Source organism: Podarcis vaucheri, assembly GCF_965113315.1.
Source record: "Podarcis vaucheri genome assembly, chromosome: 14".
Lineage (NCBI taxonomy): Eukaryota > Metazoa > Chordata > Lepidosauria > Squamata > Lacertidae > Podarcis > Podarcis vaucheri.
In genome coordinates, this window is record NC_138752.1 from 1,979,282 (window position 1) to 2,002,771 (window position 23,490).

Here is a 23,490-nt window from a genome sequence, read left to right on the forward strand (position 1 = left end):
ACTATACAGCGGACAGTAGCAGCCAAGCATATTAGGACTCAATTTCTTGACTTTAAGAAAGCCGACTTCATAAAACTTAGGGAAGTGCTGGGTGAGATCCCATGGACAGCAATACTAAAAGGAAAGGGAGTTCATGATGGCTGGGAGTTTGTTAAGACGGAGATAGTAAAAGCACAACGTCAGGCAATACCAATGAGACGAAAACATGGAAGGTGCCTAAAGAAACCAGGGTGGCTATCTAAAGAACTTTTAACTGAATTAAGATTAAAAAAGGATGTGTACAAAAAATGGAAAAGGGGGGAAACCACCAAAGAGGAATTCAAACAAATAGCCAGCACGTGTAGACACAAAGTCAGAAAAGCTAAAGCACAGAATGAACTCAGGCTTGCTAGAGAGGTTAAAAGCAACAAAAAAGGCTTTTATGGGTATGCTCGTAGCAAAAGGAAGAACAAAGAAACAGTGGGGTCACTCAGAGGAGAAGATGGTGAAATGCAAACAGGGGACACAGAAAGGGCTGAACTCCTCAATGCCTTCTTTGCCTCAGTCTTCTCCGATAAAGAAGACAATGCCCGACCTGAAGAATTTGAAGCAAATGATTCAGCAAAGGAAACACAGCCCAGAATAACTAAGGAGATAGTACAAGAATATTTGGCTAGATTAGATGTATTCAAGTCTCCAGGGCCAGATGAACTGCATCCAAGAGTATTAAAAGAACTGGCAGATGTGATCTCAGAACCACTGGCAGTCATCTTTGAGAATTCCTGGAGAACAGGCGAAGTCCCGGCAGACTGGAGGAGGGCAAATGTTGTTCCTATTTTCAAAAAGGGGAAAAGAGAGGACCCAAATAATTACCGCCCAGTCAGTCTGACATCAATAGCAGGGAAGATTCTGGAGCAGATCATTAAGCAAACAGTCTGTGAGCACCTAGAAAGGAATGCTGTGATCACCAATAGTCAGCATGGATTTCTGAAAAATAAGTCATGTCAGACTAACCTGATCTCGTTTTTTGACAGAATTACAAGCCTGGTAGATGAAGGGAACGCAGTGGATGTAGCCTACCTTGATTTCAGCAAAGCATTTGACAAGGTGCCCCATGATATTCTTGTAAAGAAGCTGGTAAAATGCGGTCTTGACTATGCTACCACTCAGTGGATTTGTAACTGGCTGACTGACCGAACCCAAAGGGTGCTCATCAATGGTTCCTCTTCATCCTGGAGAAGAGTGACTAGTGGGGTGCCACAGGGTTCTGTCTTGGGCCCGGTCTTATTCAACATCTTTATCAACGACTTGGATGATGGACTCAAGGGCATCCTGATCAAATTTGCAGATGACACCAAACTGGGAGGGGTGGCTAACACCCCAGAGGACAGGATCACACTTCAAAACGACCTTGACAGATTAGAGAACTGGGCAAAAACAAACAAGATGAATTTTAACAGGGAGAAATGTAAAGTATTGCACTTGGGCAAAAAAAATGAGAGGCACAAATACAAGATGGGTGACACCTGGCTTGAGAGCAGTACATGTGAAAAGGATCTAGGAGTCTTGGTTGACCACAAACTTGACATGAGCCAACAGTGTGACGCGGCAGCTAAAAAAGCCAATGCAATTCTGGGCTGCATCAATAGGAGTATAGCATCTAGATCAAGGGAAGTAATAGTGCCACTGTATTCTGCTCTGGTCAGACCACACCTGGAGTACTGTGTCCAGTTCTGGGCACCACAATTCAAGAAGGACACTGACAAACTGGAACGTGTCCAGAAGAGGGCAACCAAAATGGTCAAAGGCCTGGAAACGATGCCTTATGAGGAACGGCTAAGGGAGCTGGGCATGTTTAGCCTGGAGAAGAGGAGGTTAAGGGGTGATATGATAGCCATGTTCAAATATATAAAAGGATGTCACATAGAGGAGGGAGAAAGGTTGTTTTCTACTGCTCCAGAGAAGCGGACACGGAGCAATGGATCCAAACTACAAGAAAGAAGATTCCACCTAAACATTAGGAAGAACTTCCTGACAGTAAGAGCTGTTCGACAGTGGAATTTGCTGCCAAGGAGTGTGGTGGAGTCTCCTACTTTGGAGGTCTTTAAGCAGAGGCTTGACAACCATATGTCAGGAGTGCTCTGATGGTGTTTCCTGCTTGGCAGGGGGTTGGACTCGATGGCCCTTGTGGTCTCTTCCAACTCTACGATTCTATGATTCTATGATTCTAAGATGTTAACTGGACAGGAGGTGGTTGAGAAGCAGAGGGAAAGCGACTTCCAGTACTTCCTGCCTTAAATGGATGCCGTTCCCACGCTAGCGGAGATCATTTGCGGAGGAAAACAAGGATGATTTGGGAGTAATTGTCCTTGTAAGCTCCCCCCAGGGCCGGGGGGAGTGAGCGTCACTTGATAACCAGTTCTCACTCCAGCATGGAATCTGAGAGACAGGAGACACTGAGTGGAAAAGCGTAACACCAGTAATGCAGCCGTTAAGAGCAGAGGTTCTTCTGTATATTTGCATGAAATTGGCTCCAGTTTACAGATGTGTGCAGGATGAAGGGGGATAAGATTACAAACTGCCAAGAGAATCAGCTACTGGGTTGCAACGTTTCAAACTGGAATGAAGATCTCCTTCGTTGAAGAATATGGTATGTCAGGGGGAAGGGGAGCCTTTACCCTTTTTTATTAATACAATATTTGCTATATAAATGATTTGGCAAACCTCCCCCTAAACAATAACAACTGATAAAGAGCAAAAAGAGAAAAAGACAACAGAATTATATTTATGGATTAAAATGAAAATAGAACTGTGTGAGAACATTGGAATGATTTAAAGCATCTAACTTCCATCTGATGGTAATTTGGACTGTGGTCTTTGATCTGCAGTAGCTCTGGTGAGACCCCAGATCGTTAGAGATAAGAATCTGAGGAGAAGGAGAACTGGAATCTTGCCTGGATGGCAGGATGCCAGATTATTCCCATACTCAGATATAAACAACAAAGATGGAGTAATGACGCAGCTTGAATTTCAACAGAAGAAGAGAGACTGGAAAAGCGGAAGCAGAGATGCCGTGTAAGACATGATAGGAACAACAAATAAACAAATGAGAAAATAAACATCTCACACAGGAAACAGAACTCTTTCTATGGAAAAACTTTTGTTATTAAATATCTCAACACAAATGGAAGTCAAGAAATCAGTAGCTTTTGATAAGGGACTAAGATCGGGACTGAATGCAATTGGATTAACTAAGATCTCAGAAGCAGGAAGAAATAAGAACTTTGCACTCGGACACCCAGCACATGGGAAGTCACTCAAAATGTATAATTGGCTGTATAACTGATTTATATTTGGATGGGAATTGTAATTTGATATTGATAAAATGTGGTTGTCATTGGATTTTAATAATTGAAAATTAATAAAAGTTATGTGCAAAAAAAAAGACAAGCAGAGGGAAAGCAAGCATTCTAAGCATTGCAGACAGAAGGGAGTTCCTCACTGCAAAGCCTATGCTATGAGTACATGGTTTTTCTGGATGCCCTACTTGCCAGAAAAAGGTGTAGTTCTTCTCTTGGAAGCAGCCACTTGAAGTGAGTGTGGTCTCCTGGAGAGTGGCAACATCAGTGTCGAGTGTTTTCAATTATGTCCGTCTTATGTGAGTCACTGGCACATGCATACATGGTCCTAATGTTTCAGCTTGATAGGTGCAAGAGGGTTTGTTTCGTTTCTTTTTTGCCTGGTGCAGAAGTTCAGTCCACTTGTTGAGTGATACTCTGAGCTCCAAGCACCCGCTAAAGCAGGCAGACTGTGGTGGGTCAGCACTTTATTGACAGCTTAAGGGAGTCAGTAGCTGACCAGTGAAATACAATTATCTCTCCCACTGAGGAAGGCACTTGTAGCACTTGTACCTTATGCCAATCAGATTATAACTTGTAACTGATGCCTCCTAGAATCATAGAATCTTAGAGTTGGAAGGTACACCAAGGGTCATCTAGTCCAACCCCCTGAAATTCAGGAATCTCAGCTAAAGCGTCCATGACAGATGGCCATCCAACCTCTGCTTAAAAACCTCCAAGGAAGGAGAGTCTACTACCTCTCATGGGAGTCTGTTCCACCTCAAACAGCTCTTTCTGTCAGAAAGCTATTCCTGATGTTTAGTTGGAATCTCCATTCTGGTAACTTGAAGCCATTGGTTCAAATACTACCCTTCAGAGCAGGGAAAACAAGCTTGCTCTGTCCTACATGTGACAGCCCTTGAGATATTTGAAAATGGCTATCATATCTCCTCTCAGTCTCCTTTTTTCCAGGCTAAACATACCCAGCTCCTTCAAGTGCTCCTCATAAGGCTTAGTTTCCAGACCCTTGATCATCTTGGTTGGTCTCCTCTACACACATTCCAGCTTGGTCTCCTCTTTTCCAGACTAAACATACCCAGCTCCCTCAACCGTTCCTCCTAAGGCTTTCCAGACCCTTCATTATCTTGGTTACCTTGCTCTGCACACGTTCCAGCTACACACGTTCCAGCTCCGTAAATTGTGGTGCCCAGAATTGGACACAGTATTCCAGGCATGGTCTGACCAAGGCAGAAGAGAGTGGGACTATTACTTCCTGCTTTGTTTTTGTTGTGTTGGCAGCACCAAAGTGACGTCTTTAGGGTGCAAGCCTAGGCAGAGCGTATTGAAGTCCTGGGCTGCACAGACAACAAGATCCCCCTCTCCCTCTCGCAGACATGGTCCAAAGGAAAGGAAAGCAATACATGTGGCACCAGCTTGGCTGCAGGAGCTGCTGGAAGGAGGCACACAGAGTGCCATCCAACAGTATTAGGGACTCCACTCTGGATTTTTGTTGAGTTTACTTCTTAGCTTTTTCTTCTCCCGAAGATGTCCTGCAAGGCAGCAGGTACTGATTTTTCCTTGGGGTTTACTCCCGAAGCCTTTTTCATAAATGAGTGTAGCTGCAAGGCAGCAGAGGTTTAGAACCAGAGTTTTCCTTCTCCTTGATGGGCTCCCTTCCAGGTTGATGAGCCCCATCTATCCCTCGTTTCCCTCTGCATCCTGTGCAGAAACTGCCTTCTTGACCACTGGACTCACTGTTGGTCTCATCCGCTGAGTCCGCTGGAGCCTGTCTCTGCATGCAGGGCAAGAGACCCAGCCAATAAATAGACTGCTCCATCCACCCATTACTACTCGTGTCAGCTGGAGGAGAGACAGAAATAATTTAGGGTTATGGTAAAAATGTACAGAACTTAGTGAAGTTAGGTAAAAGTTAGAGAAGCATCTCTAGGTAAAAGTTGGATAGGACCAACAGTTTTAACCTCCATTCGCCTCCAGCGTTATTTAGCCTATAAAATCTGTCCTCAGCCTTGTGCATTTCACTGCATTCCACTGAGATTACTTCATTGGCAGCAGAACCAGCATCTGCTGAACAACTAGCCAGATTAGGGAGAATTAAGGCACAAAGAAATAAAAAAAGAAACAAAAGAGCAATGCTAGCCAAAAAGCACAGTGGGAGAAGAGATGAATACTTCAGGATCTGCAAAATTACAGCTACAGAGAAATCCAGCGCCATTCCACAAAGCCTCATAGGGTTCAACAAATTGTTCCAGGAGAATCGAATCCAAAAGAAAAAAGAAAGAAGTTTTCTGCTAACCGTACATTAGACCTTGTTCCACTGTAGATAAATGCTAGTTTATTCACACTGAATAGCCCCAGTTCCCTTCTTTTGGCAGAATCTGTACCCAGGCAATTCTCAACATCCTCTCCTTTCTTGACATGCTCTTACATACTTATCATGGACGTGATTCGTTTGTGTGTAGGATACAGCTATGAACTGTGAACAAATCCTGAAACTGGATGATTCCTCCATATAAACACAAAAAATGCCACACTGGAGAAATCTACATGAAGCAAACCTTATCATAGTGATACCCAGAAGTATGGTACAGAGCATTTACGGAGAAATTAACATACAAACTTTGAGTCTTAAATTTCTTAAGGTTTGGTTTAGCTTTGTTGCATATATTTACATTAAGCAAAGCTTAATGGAATAGGAAAGGGGGAGGGGTTAAAATGAGGATTTGTGGCTATTGAAGCTCATTTGGAGACTTGTGTTTGTTGAGCATAAGAACATAAAAAGAGCTCAGCGGGATCAGGCCAATGGTCCATCTAGTTCAACATCCTGTTCTCACAGTAGCCAACAATGTGGGAATCCTGCAAACAGCCTTTGAGTGCAAAAGCCTCTCTCCTCCTCCTCTGGCTGCCAGCAAATGATATTCAGAAGCACTGCTATCCCCAACCGTGAAGAGCCATCTTGGCCAGTAGCCACTGACTGTCCTCTCCTTCATGGATTTGTCTAATCCTCTTTTAAAGCCTTCTTGGTTGGTGGCAATCGCTGCCTCCAAATAGAAAAAGATCATAAAAAGAAGATTCAACATGCAGTTCCCACAGCCCATTGCAGAAAGCCATAATCATTGATATAAACGTTGTAGGTTGTATAGATGCACAATTTGTGGGCAACATCCAGACACAAGGAAATTGCCCGGGGGGAGGAGACAAAAAAGTAGCACTATCCTGCCAGTGGGCCTAGTAGTACAAATGCTCCTCTTGTGTGACTTGGAAAGTTTGGGTGTGTGTGGATCTCTTCTGTTACCAGCCTGGTTTAATTCAGTGCTATAACCTCTTTTGTTAAACAGGTTACAGAGCTCCAGAGAGATTTAAGGGTCAGGAAGATGAATTGCTCCAAGGACGAAGGTTAATTCAATCCATGAATAGAATAATTGCTGGAGTCTTCAAGGGAGATTATGACGGGGATATTTGTCATGGTATTTCAGAGATCAGATCCCTGCTGAGGAAAAGATATTGCCATTAGAAGAACAATAAAAAGGTACTTTCAAAAGCAAAGCAATTGCTACTTGTCATACAAGCTGCAGGACAGGGCATTCTGCCAAGGGAAATGAGAGCTCTTTTTTCAATAGCTATGTTATTAGAAGAATTTTGGAAGCTTATTTTTTAAAAAAATAGAGGACTAGTATAGGGTGTATTTTGTAAAGGAATGGTGAGTGGATGGAACTGAATGACCTTGAGGTTCCTTGGCTACCAAGAAGCTGAGTTCACCTTGAACCCTGCATTTGCCCTAGAACTGTGTGTCTACATTACCTTTGCTCTGTGCAATGAACAGCGTGCAATTGCAAATGAAGTTTGCCGTGGTTGCAGATGCGCCTGTCACAAGCAGGAATAACAGCATTTGGATGTCAGGCTTCTCAGTCTCTGGAACCTTTGCCACATCTAATGCAAATATCTGGTCTTCCATGTGTTCTGCAGGCTTCCTCCAGCAAGCAGCTTCCATCCTTAAAAGACCTGCTGCCTTCCCCCACATGGGCGTGGTTGCCACTGGAAAGCACATTGTGGTTGGCTCAGGAAACCCTTTTGACCATCCTGCTACTCTGTGGTTGGAAACTGGGCACTAGAGCTAGGATGATGGACAGGTACGAACAGACAAATCTTTCTAGCCTGCTTTCTCCTTGTTTCTCGTATCTTTTTTTATATATATAAAATATTTATTAAGAATTTAAACAATAAAACACCATTCACATACACAACCAAAAAAAGAGAAAACACCATCACCGTCAATCAGTAAAGAAAAAAAAGAAAGAAAAAAGAAACGAAAAAAGATATACAAAAAAAGACAAAGGACAAAAAATCATTAAAAAGACATGAAAAATAGTTCAGTTTCATGAATAAAATTTCCATGACCCTCTTTTCTGACTCCCTCACATCTCCCTTTTCTGTGTTCCCATTTACAAAATCTTATTCAGCAATGCTTCACCTTCTTTCAAAACTTATTTTAATTTTTTTTATAATAATCTTTATTAAATTTCCAAAAGGTTACAAATAACAAAGCAAAACCAAAAAAAGGAAAGAAGAAGAAAAAAAAGAAAGATTAAGAAAGTCAAAAGAAAACACAAAAGAACAACAAGGAGAATTTCCACCTTTTAACACTCATTTTCAGTAACTTCTTTTCAAGACTTCCCCACGTCTCCCCTTATTGTATTCCAACTCCAGTTGTTAGTTCAAGCAGGTTTTTCCCTTAATGTCCTAAACATAGTTTATTAAAATCACTTAACCCTAATTTAATAAAATACTTTTTTGTAGTAGATTTAAACCTTAAATCGTTGTTATACCTTAGCAGTTTTTGAAATATATACCTTAACCCTATATAAAGAAAGAAAATAGAGATGTAAAAATAGAATTATAAAAATACCTTTCCTAAGGTTGCCACTATTTCCCCTCCACGGATTTCCCATTCTTATAATAATACAAAACCTATAGTTTTTACACTGAAAAAACGGAAAAACAAACCCCCTTTGGACTTCTAGACCCCACACTTCTCTCCCCGGTTTCAGTCCCTAACCAAAATCCAATTAGTCCATCTTTTTAGCCTGGTGATCTTACGTCCGAGGCTCGCAAGTCTCTCTCAGTCCCTTTCAGCCGGTTTCTTCGAAAGTCTCTCATGTTAAACACCCAGGATCAAAGAAGTATTTTCCCAATGCTGACCATGGTTCTTCCAGCAAGGCCTACTTGTTTAAAGGTGGTGCTCCAACTCTGTTTCTTAAGTCTATATGTCCCAAATAGTCCAACTTTCACCTTGGTCAGATTTGAATTCTTCTTGGCATATCTCCGACTCACTTTTGTCTTCTGTAACGTCTCAGCCATCCCTTCTTTCTGCTCCTCCTGTTTGGCAGGTGTTTTTTCCTCCTCAATCTTTGGTTCCTTTTCTTGTCCAACTGCCTGTGTTTTGAACATCGAGTCCCTTTCCAATTCAGTAGGTATGTTTTCTATTAACTTCGGGTTTGATGGGCTCGTAGACAAAACATGGCCTTTCTCATTCATCTCACGCAGCTTTCCCACGAGAAAGATCAGCTCTTTCAAGCCAGCTTGTATTTCCTGAATTCCCTGTTCTAGTTCCATTCTTGTAATGTCCAAGAATCCCCTCTAGAGGGATTCTGGTTACTTAGTGTTCTTTTCCCTTCCGATCCAAAAGTCAGATTTATTTGTATCAGTCTTTCTTTGCTTTCAATATTTTGTAACAATATAACCAGTTAGAATTTCAGCTTTCGGCTTTTCAACTTTGACAGCTAATTTGACAGCTGTCAAAAGTTCTTGTAAACCCTCAGCAGGCTCTTTACACGGGTTACTCCCGGGCTTGAGAAAGGTGGTACTTAATCCAAACAAAGTAAACTCTAGTCCTCCAGCACATTAACTTAGTCCTTTAAATCCGTGGCATTTATATATTTATCCAATCACGACAATTCTTCCCGCAACCTTAGTTGACAGGTCCTTGCTTTAGACTGTTTACAATGGGGGGGAGACGGACTTCCTTTTTTTTTTTCACCTCCCCCGCTCATGCCAAATCCAAAGACCGAAATATTTGTAATCCAATTTCCAAATTACTCACGGGTTGTTGTTCTTGATTTTAAGTCCAAATTTCATAGGAAGAAGTCAGCGCTGTCCGGCAAATGGCATGCGGCTTCGCTCGGCAGGGGAAGCGGAGGACTCACAGCACCACGCTGCTCCCCGGCACCCGTTCCGTAGCCTTTAAAAAGGCTCCTTCACGAGTCGGGAGGGCACTTACGGTGCCTCAAAACTTATTTTAAATTATACGTTTCAGCTATTATGTCTCCAATTTTTCCCTTTGTTATCAAATATTTAAGCTTGACATAATGTTATTCAGATTTCGCCTTTGTTCTTATAAATCAATTATTTTCATACTCCTTTCAGCTATGTCACTAATGCCATATTACCCTTATATCCTGCATCATTCTAACATTCATACAATTTACAATACTTTTGCAAATAGTCCTTAAATTTCTTCCAGTCCTCTTCCACTATCTCTTCTCCCAGGTCTCGGATTCTGCCAGTCATTTCTGCCAATTCCATGTAGTCTATCAGCTGCATCTGCCATTCTTCCAGGGTGGGCAAATCTTGTGTCTTCCAATATTTTGCGATGAGTATCCTTGCTGCTGTTACTGCATACATAAAGAAAGTTCTGTCCTTCTTTAACACCATTTGGCCAACAATGCCCAAAAGAAAGGCCTCTGGTTTCTTAGGGAAGGTATATTTAAATACCTTTTTTCAGTTCATTATAGATCGTTTCCCAGAGAGCCTTAATCTTTGGGCATGTCCACCAAAGGTGAAAGAATGTTCCCTCAGTTTCTTTACATTTCCAACACTTATTGTCTGGCAAATGGTATATTTTTGCAAGCTTGACTGGGGTCATGTACCACCTGTATATCATTTTCATAATATTTTCTTTCAGGGCATTACATGCCGTAAATTTCACACCGGTGGTCCATAACCGTTCCCAGTCAGCAAACATAATATTATAGCCAATGTCTTGTGCCCATTTTATCATTGCTGATTTAACCGTTTCATCCTGAGTGTTCCATTTTAACAGCAAGTTATACATTCTTGAAAGTACCTTGATTTTTGGTTCTAACAGTTCTGTTTCTAGTTTCAATTTTTCCACCTGGAAGCCTATTTTTTTGTCCGCCTTATAGGCCTCCCTAATCTGACCATAATGTAACCAATCTCGCACTTTATCCTTTAGTTTCTCAAAACTCTGCAATCTCCAAGTGTCTCCATCTTTTTCTACTATCTCTCAATATTTTGGCCAATTGGCCTCCATATTGAGTCTTTTCTGAGCCTTGGCTTCCATTGGTGACAACCACCTTGGGGTCTTATTTTCTAACAAATCTTTATATCTTGTCCAGACATTGAACAGAGTCTTCCTGACTATATGGCTCTTAAACGCTTTATGAGCTTTTACCTTGTCATACCACAGATATGCATGCCACCCAAACACATTGTTAAATCCTTCCAAATCCAAGATGTCAGTGTTTTCCAGAAGTAACCAATCTTTCAACCAGCAGAAAGCTGCTGATTCATAATACAGTTTCATGTCTGGCAGGGCAAACCCCCCTCTTTCTTTAGCATCAGTTAATATTTTAAATTTTATTCTGGGCTTTTTGCCCTGCCAGACAAACCTAAAAATATCTCTCTGCCACCTCTTAAAACAATCCATCTTGTCCACAATCTGCAAAGTCTGAAACAAAAACAACATTTTTGGCAATACATTCATCTTTATAACAGCTATTCGACCCAACAAGGAAAGCTTCAATTTTGACCAAATTTCTAGATCCTTTTTGATTTCTGACCAGCATTTTTCATAATTGTCTTTAAATAAATTCAAGTTTTTAGCCGTCATGTTGACCCCTAAATATTTCACTTTTTTAACCACATTTAACCCAGTCTCCTTCTGAAACCTTTCTTTTTCCAAAGTTGTCAATTCCCCCCCCCCAAAACCTTAGTTTTCTGCTTCTTTAATTTAAATCCTGCCACTCGACCAAATTCTTGAATCAGTTCTAACACCCTCTTAGTACTAGATTCTGGCTCCTGTAATGTCAAAACAAGGTCATTTGCAAAAGCCTTAAGTTTATATTGTTTAGCTCCGACCTGGATTCCTTCAATCAACTGGTCTCCTCTAATCATATTCAAGAGCACCTCCAGGACCGAGATGAATAACAGTGGGGAAACCCTGTCGTGTTCCTTTCTCAATTTCAAACTCTTCTGACACCACATTATTGACTATCAATTTCGCCTTTTGTTCTGAATAAATTGCATCTATACCATTTTCAAACCCCCATCCCACTCCCATCCCTTTAAGATTTTTCTTCATAAAATTCCATGAAATGTTGTCAAAGGCCTTCTCCGCATCTATAAAAATCAACACTGCTTTTGTATTAGTATTCATTTGCAATAGTTCCAAAATGTCAATAATGTTCCTTGTATTGTCAGACAAATGTCTACCTGGGAGAAAGCCTGCCTGGTCTTTATGAATCACTTCATTTAACACTCGTTTTAGTCTATTAGCTAAAATGTCTGCAAAAATTTTGTAATCCACATTTAAAAGGGAAATGGGACGGTAGTTCTTGAGTTGTGTCTTTTCAGTTTCAGATTTAGGTATAAGTGTGATGAAAGCTTCTTTCCACGTTTCCAGTGCCTTCTTCCCCTCCATAATCTCATTACATACCTCTTTCAGTGGTTGAATCAAATGGTCTTTTAAATTATAATATTTGGAGGTTAACCCATCCGGCCCTGGAGATTTGCCCGATTGCATGTTCTGAATGGCACTTTCGATCTCTTGTTCTGTTATTTTATGGTTCAATATTGTCTTATTTTCTTGAGATAATTCTGGTAATCCATTGTTTCTTAAAAATTGATCTATCTCAGTCTCATTTTGCAGCCCTTGAGTGTAAAGTTGTTTAAAGTATCTCTGGAAGCATTTTCTAATCTCCACAGGGTTCTGAATGTTTCTCCCTTCAATCTCTAGATTAGTAACCGTGTTCATTTTCTGTCTTTTTTTCAACTGCCATGCTAGCAGTTTTCCACATTTGTTTGCCAAATCAAAGGTCCTTTGTCTCATTTGTTTAATTTTCCATTCCACTTCCTGATTTATCAATTTTGTATATTGTGCTTGATGAAGTTTAATTTCTCTCAGAATCTCCTGTGACTTTGGTTTCAGTCTTAATTTTTTCTCTCCTTTTATTTTTTCCAAGATCTTATCTTTTTTCTCATTCTGGGTTCTTTTCTTTATTGTATTCTGTTGTATCAGAAACCCCCTCATAACCGCTTTACCTGCATCCCAGATTACTCTTTTTTCAACTGTAGTTTTCAAATTTATTTCAAAATAGTCACTCAAAGTCTTTTGGGCCTTCTTGACAATCTCCTGATCTCTTAGTAAGGTGTCGTTCATCTTCCATCTAAAGGAACCAGTTGGAGTTAGTTTCATTTCCATCTTTACTGCATTATGGTCGGAGCAAGTTTTTGGGCAGATTTCCACCTTTCTAGTCTTAGGTGCCAGTCCTCTAGTTATCCATATTTGGTCGATTCTTCTCCATGTCATTTTGGCTTCAGAGAACAATGTCCCCTCTCTTCCCAAGGGGTTCTTCATCCTCCAGATGTCAACCAAATCCATATTGTCAGTTAGTTCAAAAAAGGTTTTTGGCAGTCTGCCGTCTTTTGTCATATTTTGACTTTGCGCTTTGTCCATATTCGTAGATACCACCCCATTCATATCACCCATCATAATGATGTTATTGTAGTCCATATAGTCCAACATTGTCTCATGCAGCTTCTTATAGAATTCCGATTTCCCCTCATTTGGTGCATAAATCCCCAAAATCAGGAATTTTCCCCCTTGTGTTTGAACTTCAATTGCCAAAATTCTTCCTTGCTCATCTTTAAAAAGAAATTTTGGTGACAGGCTCTCTTTTGCATATATCTCAACTCCTCTCTTCTTCACTCAGTCCGATGAAATAAATTCTTGGCCTAATCTCTTATTAATTAGCACTTTTCTGTGGAGCCTGATCACATGTGTTTCCTGCAAACAAATAATATGTAATTGTTCCTGTCAGGGGTTCAGGAGCAGAGGCGAGGGCAAGGGAGGAAACAGAGAGCGAGGGGGAGGAGGCAGAAGAAAAGATGAGTGATGACGATGACCCGAGATCTCCGAGTCTTTCCAGTGAATCAGAAGATTCACAAAAAGGAGCACCAGTGGCCAGGGCAAGGGGGGAGACTAGGGGGACACCCCAGGAAGATAGAGCCAGAGGGGACTCAGAGGGGAGCAGTTGGAAATCGGGACCAGCGTCACCGCCAGAGAGCAGGGATGAGGAAGGGCGCCAGGGATCAAGCGCTGGCAGCTCACAACAGGAGGGAGGGCACGAGTCAGGAGTGGCCACACCTCCATCGGGGAGCGAAGAGACGGTTAGACGGAAAGTGGAAGGTTGGGCGCGCGCGCCAAGTTCAAATGCACAGGAAGGTGGCGCAGTAGGCAGCCCGGAAAGGGAGCCAGGTCCTAAAGCCCGGCGCAAGGAGACAGAAGGGTCCGGGGGGTCAGCGTCAGAAGAATCCCAGAAGGAAGAGACCCAGGGGGGCAGAGGGACCCAGAGGAGAACTGTCAGGCGGAAAAGGTGGAGCAGGGCTAGGATATTAAGTTGGTGCACAAGGGGCGGAGACTCAGACGGAGCTTCGCCGATCTAAGCATAAGACGTAGCGTTGCACGCAGCAGCTTGAGGATGCAGACTGTAACTCAATAAAGACTTTTATTTAATGATCGCTGGCTAGCGTGATCCTCTGTGAGCTAGGATCTGGAAGCAACCCTGACAGTTCCTTTTTTAATAAATGGAAGACCCTCCTCCTTTTTCCCGGAGAATTAAAGCCATTAATATTCCAACTTAAAAGCTGCAGAGACATCCCGAACAAAAACTATTCTCCCTTTGGTATTGGTGGTATCTCTCTTTCCTGGTCTTCAGGCCCCAAAGGTGTAGGTATAGATCTTAATGGCCCAGATCCCGAGGCTCCTGGTTCTTCTACAATCCCTTTCTGAAGGTCTTCTCCGTAGTCACTCAAAAACTTTTCCTTGTCTTCAGCTGTTTTAATTTTCACTTTCTTCCCTTTAAAGGTAAAAGATAGTCCCTGGGGGAATTCCCACCTAAAGGCAATTGTGTTACTTCTCAACAATTTCACCAGATCTCCGTAGCAAGATCTAAGTTCCAATAAATGTTTCGGGATATCTTTGTAAATTTCCACTCTCAAATCCTGAATTTCAAGTGTCTTTTGAAAATGTGCACTCAGAATCTTGTCTCTTTCTTCCTTCGTTCTCAGAGAAATCAAGCAGTCTCTAGACTTGCCTTTTCTCACTCCTTTTCCAAGTCTGAATGCACTTACAATTTTAAAGTCTTTATCTTCTTCCAAAGGCCAAAATTTCGTAAATTCTCTTGTCAAATATTCAATTAAATCCCCTTTTTCGAGTTCTGGAACTGACCCCAATCTCAAATTATTTTCCTTACTTCTTAGTTCTATCATAGACAGATAAGCCTGATGTTCACCAATCTGCTTACGCATAGGTTTTACTTCCTCTTGCACCGCCTCTGCTTTCTGTTTGGCCTCCTCAGCTATTTTACGATTTTCTGTGGTAGCTTCAAATAGTTTCCCAATTGATTGTGCATTTAAAGCAACTTGTTGGGTCAAATTGTTAACGCTGACTGTATTTTGGTCAATTTTAGATGATTGTTCAGCCACTTGCTTACTCAGGCCTTCCAATTTTTCAAAAATTTTGTCTAGTACTGAAAGAGATTCCCCTCCTGCAGCCATTCCTGGCTTGCTCAAGTTCTTCCTCTTGTGCCACAGAAAGAATAGGGACAGATGATCTACGCAGTTGTGAGATTATAGTCGTTTGTTGTGTTTTAGCTTTGGCTGATGTTGTTCTCCCAGTTCCACTCATCCCACTTCTGTCTACATGTCAAGGTCAGTCAGTATGCAATTCCCGTGGGAATCCACAAGTCCACAAATAAGAAGAGAAGAAGGAAAAACAAATCCCCAGTAGTTGTAATCCAAAGTCCCTCTAGAGGGAGTTTAAATGTGTCTTAAGGGAAGAAACAAAGTTATTGTTCATGGAAAGTTTCTCAAATTACTCCAGATCCCTTAAGCATATGTAACAATGTCAGACAGCCTCAAAATCCCAAAAGACCTTCAGATCTTTTATATTTAGCAGAGTTAGTCTTTAAGGTACTTACAATGTCTCTAAAAAGTGCCGGATTCAATGTAACAATGTAGCAGTTCAGGTAACAGTCCGATGTAACAATCCAGTATAACAAAGTCCACAATCTGACAGTTCTAACAGTCTGGCAGACCGACTGCCAGGGTTTCTTGATAAATTTGTAAATCCACTGAGGAAGAGGTAAAAAAGCATCCACAAATAATAATAAAAAAAATCCACTGATATCCAGGCAAAATCAATTCAATTGATACACGGATTAGTTCCTTTTATGCTCAGCTTCAAAGGCATTAGAGAGTTTAAAGTCTTTGCTTTGGATCTTTAAACAGTACTGGGAGACGGACTTCCTGGTTGCGTCTCCCGCTTTGGCCGAATTTCAGTTAAATTTAATCCCAAATTCGATCAGTTCCCCTACTCACGGGTTGTTGCTTTTTAGCCGAATGTTCCCAGGAAAAGGGTCAGCGCTCACCGACAGCAGCTTTGCGGCTTCACTCCACAGAAAGAGCGATTGACTCACAGCACCGCACCAGCCCTTTCACGCTCCGGATCCCCTTACGGGGTCCCTTCAACGTTTCAGGGGGTGCTGATGGTGCCCGAGTCCCACGGCCACAGGCTAACTCTGCCTGTGGTTTTCCAGCAAGGGTCTCCGCTTCGCCGTAGCGGACGACCCGTTCCTGCGGAGCTTCCCCTTCACCGATGGAAGGAGACTGCCATTGCCGTTTGTGCCGCCCCCGCAAGCATTTCTCGTATCTTAAGGCTGTTGTTTTTTAAAAAATTTCTGCAACATTTTGCTATTATTATTACTATTATTGTTAGTCCTCTGAAAATTTGCCAGCATCCTGGTGCAAATTTTGAAGGATATCTGTGTTTCAGCTTGTGCATTATTTCAGAAAATGTGAATTAGTTTGTGGTTTAAAACCTCCATCCCTATAACTTCCCAGCAACCACTGCGGGGGGGGGGGAATCACACCATCACTTAAAAGTGTACAATTTAAGGCAGCACCCTCAAATTTCAGGTGGGTTTCCTAAAGTTCACTGATATTAGTGGACATAGTTTAAAAATGCAGTAACAGAGCAAAAGTATTACCTTGTTTTGAATAGCTGTTTGCTCATTTTCAATTTTCTGTTGAGCAAATCAGCATTTAGAAACCAATAAACAACACATCCCAGTTTGAAAAGGGAGAGGGGGACACCCAAAGCAAGATAAATGAGAAACAGAAATGTTTTATTTGATAGTTAATAACATAATTCAGAAGTTTGCATCACACTTTATCATGCTTCTGTTCCACACACACCCATAGAAAATTTGAAACAGCCTGCATTTCATTTTTAAAAGAAAAAGAAATATATTGCTGTAGTAAGTTTGCAAAATAATTGATCAGCAAATTTTAAATATGAGATTCTACCTTATTTTCCTCAGAATAGATACAACTATATACAACCTTTAAAAGTTTTTATTGATAAACCAGCCTTCTCCAAATTGTTACCCTCTAGACGTTGCTGTCCTAAAACTCCCAGCCTGCCTGGCCAGTAGTCAGGAATGATGGGGACTGCAGTCCAGTGCCAGACTGTGGAAGGCTGAGATAAATTAACAGCAGTGAGAAAAGCTCATCCCAACAAATCTATATGTGAGGGGATGATTAGCTGCTTGTGCTTAAAATTGTGCTCCCTCAGAGTTTGTGCGGCTCCACAAACCTCTGTGTGTGACAGAGCTCCTCAGACATGTCTGCTCTAGTCACTCGTAGAGTCTGACAGTGGCTGCCTGCGGAAGCGCTTCCAGCAAAGAAGCTCCTTAACGGAAACGCGTCTCCTGGACTCACGACGTGGCAGCTTCCGGCGAAGCATGGGTCTCCCTACGGTTGCTTCTGACACCTCCCCGCTGTTTTCGCTGGACGTGTCTCTCACCCCTTCCTCTCCCCTGCTAGTTCCTGCCTTGGCTGCTGCGTCTCTCTCAGCATTACTGAGATCCTCCTCCAGAGACCCCTCGCTCCCCCTGCTGGTCCCTGCTTTAGCTGCTGACTCTCTCCCAGCCTCTGGGAGCCCTACCACCTCCCTTTCCTCTGATGTCAGTTCCCTGACATCCACCTCCCCTCCAGGGCCCCCTTCCCCCCCGCCCCTACTCTCTCCTCTGGGCGGTGAGGAGCTAAAACCCCGAAAAGAATCCTCTTCATCTTCAGACGTCTCGAACATTTCCCTCCATCGGTCTTCGTTCCGGCTCGCTGAATCCTCCTCCGCCTCGGAATCAGAGAACCCCTCCAACTCTTCTTCTTCGTCGGTGGTGGCAAAGTATTCCCTCCGGAACCTCGCCACTGGCTGAGGTTTACGAGGGAATCTCTGATGAAAAGTTTCTATCAAAACCTCGTCATCTACATCCTCTGCCATGACCCAGGTATTTTCCGACTCCGGCTCCCCTTCCCACATTACTCTACTTGATCTCCCTTCCACCTGGAATCGAGAATCTCCGCTACATGGTAGCTGTGTTCTTTTCCTCCATAGCTGGTCCCCTATTGACCCTCCCTTCTCTGTCCCCTTTATACGGTGACAGCAACGACCTGTGGAACACTGGGTGCAGCTTCATGTGGTTCGGTAACCGGAGTCTGAAAGCCACTGGGTTGACCTGCTGCGTGACTTCAAATGGGCCCAGCCTTTTGGGTCTTAACTTCTTACAACCCCCTTTGAATGGTAACCCTTGGGTGGACAGCCACACCTGGTCCCCCACCCTAATGCTTTCCCCTTCCCTTCTGTTTTTGTCTGCCTGCCTCTTATATTCCTCCTTAGCCCTGTTTAAGTTAAGTTGGAGCTGGCGATGGATCGCTTCCATTTCTTCAACGAACTGTTCTGCAGCTGGAACGCTCCAGTTCTCCCCTTCCCCCCCTGGGAAGGCTCGGGGATGGCACCCGTGATTAGCCAAAAAGGGGCTCATCCCCGTGGACACGTTCTCTGCATTGTTGTAGGCAAATTCTGCCAACGCCAGCTTCTCCACCCAATCATTCTCTCTGTCATTCACATAACACCTCAAATATTGCTGGAGGACACCATTAGCTCTTTCCGCCTGCCCGTTGGTTTCTGGATGACGGGCAGTTGAGAAATTCACCTCTACATGCAATAAGCTCATGAGCTTCCTCCAGAACCTGGAAGTAAATTGTTTCCCTCGGTCAGAAACCACCCTCAAGGGGGCGCCATGCAGCCTAAACACATTTTCTACAAACAATTTAGCGGTTTCTTCCGCTGTGACCGCATGTGAGCAGGCTATAAAGTGGGCCATCTTGGTTAACAGGTCTACCACAACCATGATGGCTGTTTTCCCTCTGGACCTTGGCAGATCAGTCATGACACTGCTTCCCATGGTCTTTCAGGTGTGGGTAGTGGTTCTAATAAACCTGCCGGTGCCCGCCTCTCCCCCTTGGCTCGTTGGCATTGGTCACACCCTCTCACATACTCCCGCACATCTTCCCTGACCTTGGGCCACCAGAATTCCCTGGTAACCAGCCACATGGTTTTGTGTTGCCCAAAATGCCCTGCTGTGGGGCTATCGTGCAGTTGCTTGAGTACCTTTTCCCTCAATTCCCCTTCAGGTATATATAACGCTCCCTTGTAGTACAACGCCCCGTTTCTCTCCTCAAAACCCCCGGGTTTGTCTCCCTCCCTCCTGAGACCCCTGAGTTTGTCCTGGGCGTATTCATCCTGCACCGTTCCCTCTACCAGTTCCCTTTGCCCCACCAATGCCGCCCCACACACCCAGCGGTCCTCTGGAATGACATGGGTCTCTTCGGGTGCTCCCTCCCCCTCCAAATATTCAGGTTTGCGTGAGAGAGCGTCCGCCCTAACGTTCTCTGGGCCTGGCACGTAACAAATCTCAAAGTTAAATTTGGAGAACTCCTGGGCCCATCTCAACTGCCGTTGGTTGAGCACTCGCGCAGTTCTCCAATACTCTAGATTCTTATGGTCCGTGCACACTTGCACCTTATGTTGTGCACCAATTAGCAGATGCCTCCATCTCCGGAAAGCCTCATGAATCGCAAGAAGTTCCCGGTCGTACACCGTGTAGTTCCTCTCGGATTTGTTCAGCTTTCACGAAAAGAAGGCACACGGTCGCCACTCTGACTCCTCCTTCCCCGGCTGCAGAAGAAGCACCGCCCCTATGGCTCTGTCAGATGCGTCTGTTTCGACCCTCAGCTTTTTTTGTAAATCCACATGCAGAAGTTGTTCTTCAGAGGCGAAGGCCCTTTTCAGTTCCTCAAACGCTCGCTCCGCCTCCGCCGTCCAAACAAACTTCTTTTTACTGCTGAGACAGTCCGTGATGGGCGCCGTCAGGTGGGCGAAGTTTCGGATGAACTTACGATAAAAGTTTCCAAACCCTAGGAACCTCTGCACATCCTTCTTGGTTTTGGGTGTTTTCCATTCCAGCACTGCCTGAACCTTGCCGGGGTCCATGGCCAACCCCTTGTCTGACAAGCGGTACCCCAGGAATTCCACCTCCTTGGTATGAAACTGACACTTCTCCAGTTTCACCCACAGCCTGTTGGCTTGCAGCCTGCTCAACACTTCTCTGACGTCTCTCACATGTTGCTCCTCATTCTCCGAATACACCAACACATCATCTAGGAAGGCCACGCAATTCTTGTAGAGCAAAGGCCCCAGTACGTGGTTCATGAACGATTGAAAACACGCGGAGCCTGTTTGTAATCCAAAAGGCATCACGAGATATTCAAATGCCCCCAAAGGGGTGAACATGGTGGTTTTCCATTCATCCCCTTTCCTTATACGTATCAGGTTGTACGCCCCCCTTAGGTCCAGCTTTGTAAAAATCTTTCCCTTCCACACCCTGGTCAAAATATCATCAATCCTGGGCATAGGAAAAGCCGCCGGCTCTGTCACTGCATTTAACCGCCTGAAATCACATACAAGTCTCGGCTTGTCCGTGTGCTTTTTATCCACAAAAAACACTGGGCTACCCCCCCGCTGCCTTGGACTCTCTGATGAAGCCTCTCTTCAGGTTCTTGTCAATGAACTCTCGCAACTCCTGCATTTCCCTGTCTGACATGGCATACAACTTGCCTACAGGAAGCTGTGCTCCAGGGAGTAAATTGATCTGGCAATCAAAGGGCCTATGCGGGGGTAGTTGGTCAGCTTCCTTCTCGCTGAACACGTCACTGAGATCTGCATACTGTGGTGGCACCTTCACCTTCTCCATTACTTCAGTCCCTGCCAGGGTGGCTTGGGCCCCTGCTGAACCCTTTCCCCCCCTGCAGTGTTCTAAGCAATGTGCTGAACCGAAGGAAACCACTCTTTGATGCCAGCCCACCAGCGGATCATGTAGGGCTAGCCAGCTCATTCCCAAAATAGTTCTGTGTGCCTTGCCACCCTCATTATCATTGGGACGGTCTGCAAGCTGACTCCTCCTCCCAACAGTTCCCTGCCATCGATCGTGGTCACCTGCAGGGGGTTGCTTAAAGGGATCGTCTGTATCTGGTGTTCAGCAGCAAACTCCTTGCTCATAAAATTGCAGGAGCTGCCTGAGTCCAACAGCGCCTTTATTTTTAGGGGGTGTCCATTTTGCAGCTCTAGCGACACTTCAATCACTAGAGCAGGTCGAGGAGCTTCTGGCACGGGCACTTTCACTGCTCTTTGGCCTGGCTGCAGTGCCCTGACTGTGGCAACCAGGCGTTGGCTTTTACCTGCTCCGTTTCTCCCTGCTCTCCCCCCTCAACAGCTCCCACCATCCCTTGCCATTCCTTCCTCTGGGGGCAGACTCTGGCAAAGTGGCCTGGCTGTTGACATACAAGTCTCGGCTTGTCCGTGTGCTTTTTATCCACAAAAAACACTGGGCTACCCCCCCGCTGCCTTGGACTCTCTGATGAAGCCTCTCTTCAGGTTCTTGTCAATGAACTCTCGCAACTCCTGCATTTCCCTGTCTGACATGGCATACAACTTGCCTACAGGAAGCTGTGCTCCAGGGAGTAAATTGATCTGGCAATCAAAGGGCCTATGCGGGGGTAGTTGGTCAGCTTCCTTCTCGCTGAACACGTCACTGAGATCTGCATACTGTGGTGGCACCTTCACCTTCTCCATTACTTCAGTCCCTGCCAGGGTGGCTTGGGCCCCTGCTGAACCCTTTCCCCCCCTGCAGTGTTCTAAGCAATGTGCTGAACCGAAGGAAACCACTCTTTGATGCCAGCCCACCAGCGGATCATGTAGGGCTAGCCAGCTCATTCCCAAAATAGTTCTGTGTGCCTTGCCACCCTCATTATCATTGGGACGGTCTGCAAGCTGACTCCTCCTCCCAACAGTTCCCTGCCATCGATCGTGGTCACCTGCAGGGGGTTGCTTAAAGGGATCGTCTGTATCTGGTGTTCAGCAGCAAACTCCTTGCTCATAAAATTGCAGGAGCTGCCTGAGTCCAACAGCGCCTTTATTTTTAGGGGGTGTCCATTTTGCAGCTCTAGCGACACTTCAATCACTAGAGCAGGTCGAGGAGCTTCTGGCACGGGCACTTTCACTGCTCTTTGGCCTGGCTGCAGTGCCCTGACTGTGGCAACCAGGCGTTGGCTTTTACCTGCTCCGTTTCTCCCTGCTCTCCCCCCTCAACAGCTCCCACCATCCCTTGCCATTCCTTCCTCTGGGGGCAGACTCTGGCAAAGTGGCCTGGCTGTTGGCAGAGATAGCATTTCCGGGCTCCTTTTCCCTCCTTCTTAGCCCCCTCACTGGGCTTTGAAACTGCGCGCGCGCGCGCTGTTCCGATTTCCATCGGCTCAGCCGGCGGGAAAGCTGGCTCAGGAATGTCTGGAATGCGGAACTCCTTCCAACGTTCCCCTCTCCCTTCCCGCCTCTCCAAGGCTCTTGCCTCCTGGCGCGCTCCAATGGTCAGCGCAGATTTGGTCAGCTGATCCATAGACACCGCCCTGGGGCTCCGGGACAGCTCGTCTTTCACAGCCGAAGAAAGACCTTCTTCAAATAGCATCTGAATGGGTGCCGCCGATAAATCCCACCCCAATCTGTGAATCAGCATGGTAAATTCAGTCCAGTACTCACGGACAGATCGGCTTCCCTGCTTGCAAGCCATTAGCTGTCTGCGCACCACCCCTTCCTCAATATCGCTGGAAAACATGATATCCATTGCACGAAAGAACTTCATAGTGTCCTTTAGGATGTCATTGTGCGTTGCCATCAGGGGTCGAACCCAGTCCCGCGCCCCCTTCTCAAGATGCCCAATTACGAAAGCAACTCGCGATTCCCCATCAGGGAACTCATCAAACTGCACATTAAGGGCATATTGCATCTCTGTCCTAAAGGCATGGTAATCCTTGGGGTCCCCCCCAAACTTCTGCACCAATCCTGGTACCTTTCTGGGGCACTGCGTGGTTCTCCCCTTCTTGTCTGCATCCTGAGCCCTTCTCTCCTCGAGCCTCGCCGTCTGCAGCGCAAGTTGGACCTCCAATGCTCGGTATCTTTCTTCCAAGCTTGGACCAGCTCCACCCCCTGCTCCTCCGGCTCCTGCTCCGGCTGGGTCGCTCATGATGCTTTCTCCTGCACAGGCAGCGTACAGAGACTGTCAGACTGCTGTGAGGGGATGATTAGCTGCTTGTGCTTAAAATTGTGCTCCCTCAGAGTTTGTGCGGCTCCACAAACCTCTGTGTGTGACAGAGCTCCTCAGACATGTCTGCTCTAGTCACTCGTAGAGTCTGACAGTGGCTGCCTGCGGAGGCGCTTCCAGCAAAGAAGCTCCTTAACGGAAACGCGTCTCCTGGACTCACGACGTGGCAGCTTCCGGCGAAGCATGGGTCTCCCTACGGTTGCTTCTGACACCTCCCCGCTGTTTTCGCTGGACGTGTCTCTCACCCCTCCCTCTTCCCTGCTAGTTCCTGCTTTAGCTGCTGCGTCTCTCTCAGCATTCAT

The 23,490-nt window shown here is 44.8% G+C and overlaps 1 long non-coding RNA gene across 1 annotated transcript; it reads left to right on the plus strand.

The window, feature by feature from the left end:
• The first annotated feature begins 2,419 nt into the window (after positions 1 to 2,419).
• Positions 2,420 to 7,431, plus strand: LOC309518236. The gene is made up of 3 exons (XR_014213395.1): positions 2,420 to 3,303; positions 6,674 to 6,864; positions 7,302 to 7,431. It is a non-coding gene; the product is annotated as an uncharacterized lncRNA (long non-coding RNA).
• The last annotated feature ends 16,059 nt before the right edge of the window (positions 7,432 to 23,490 follow it).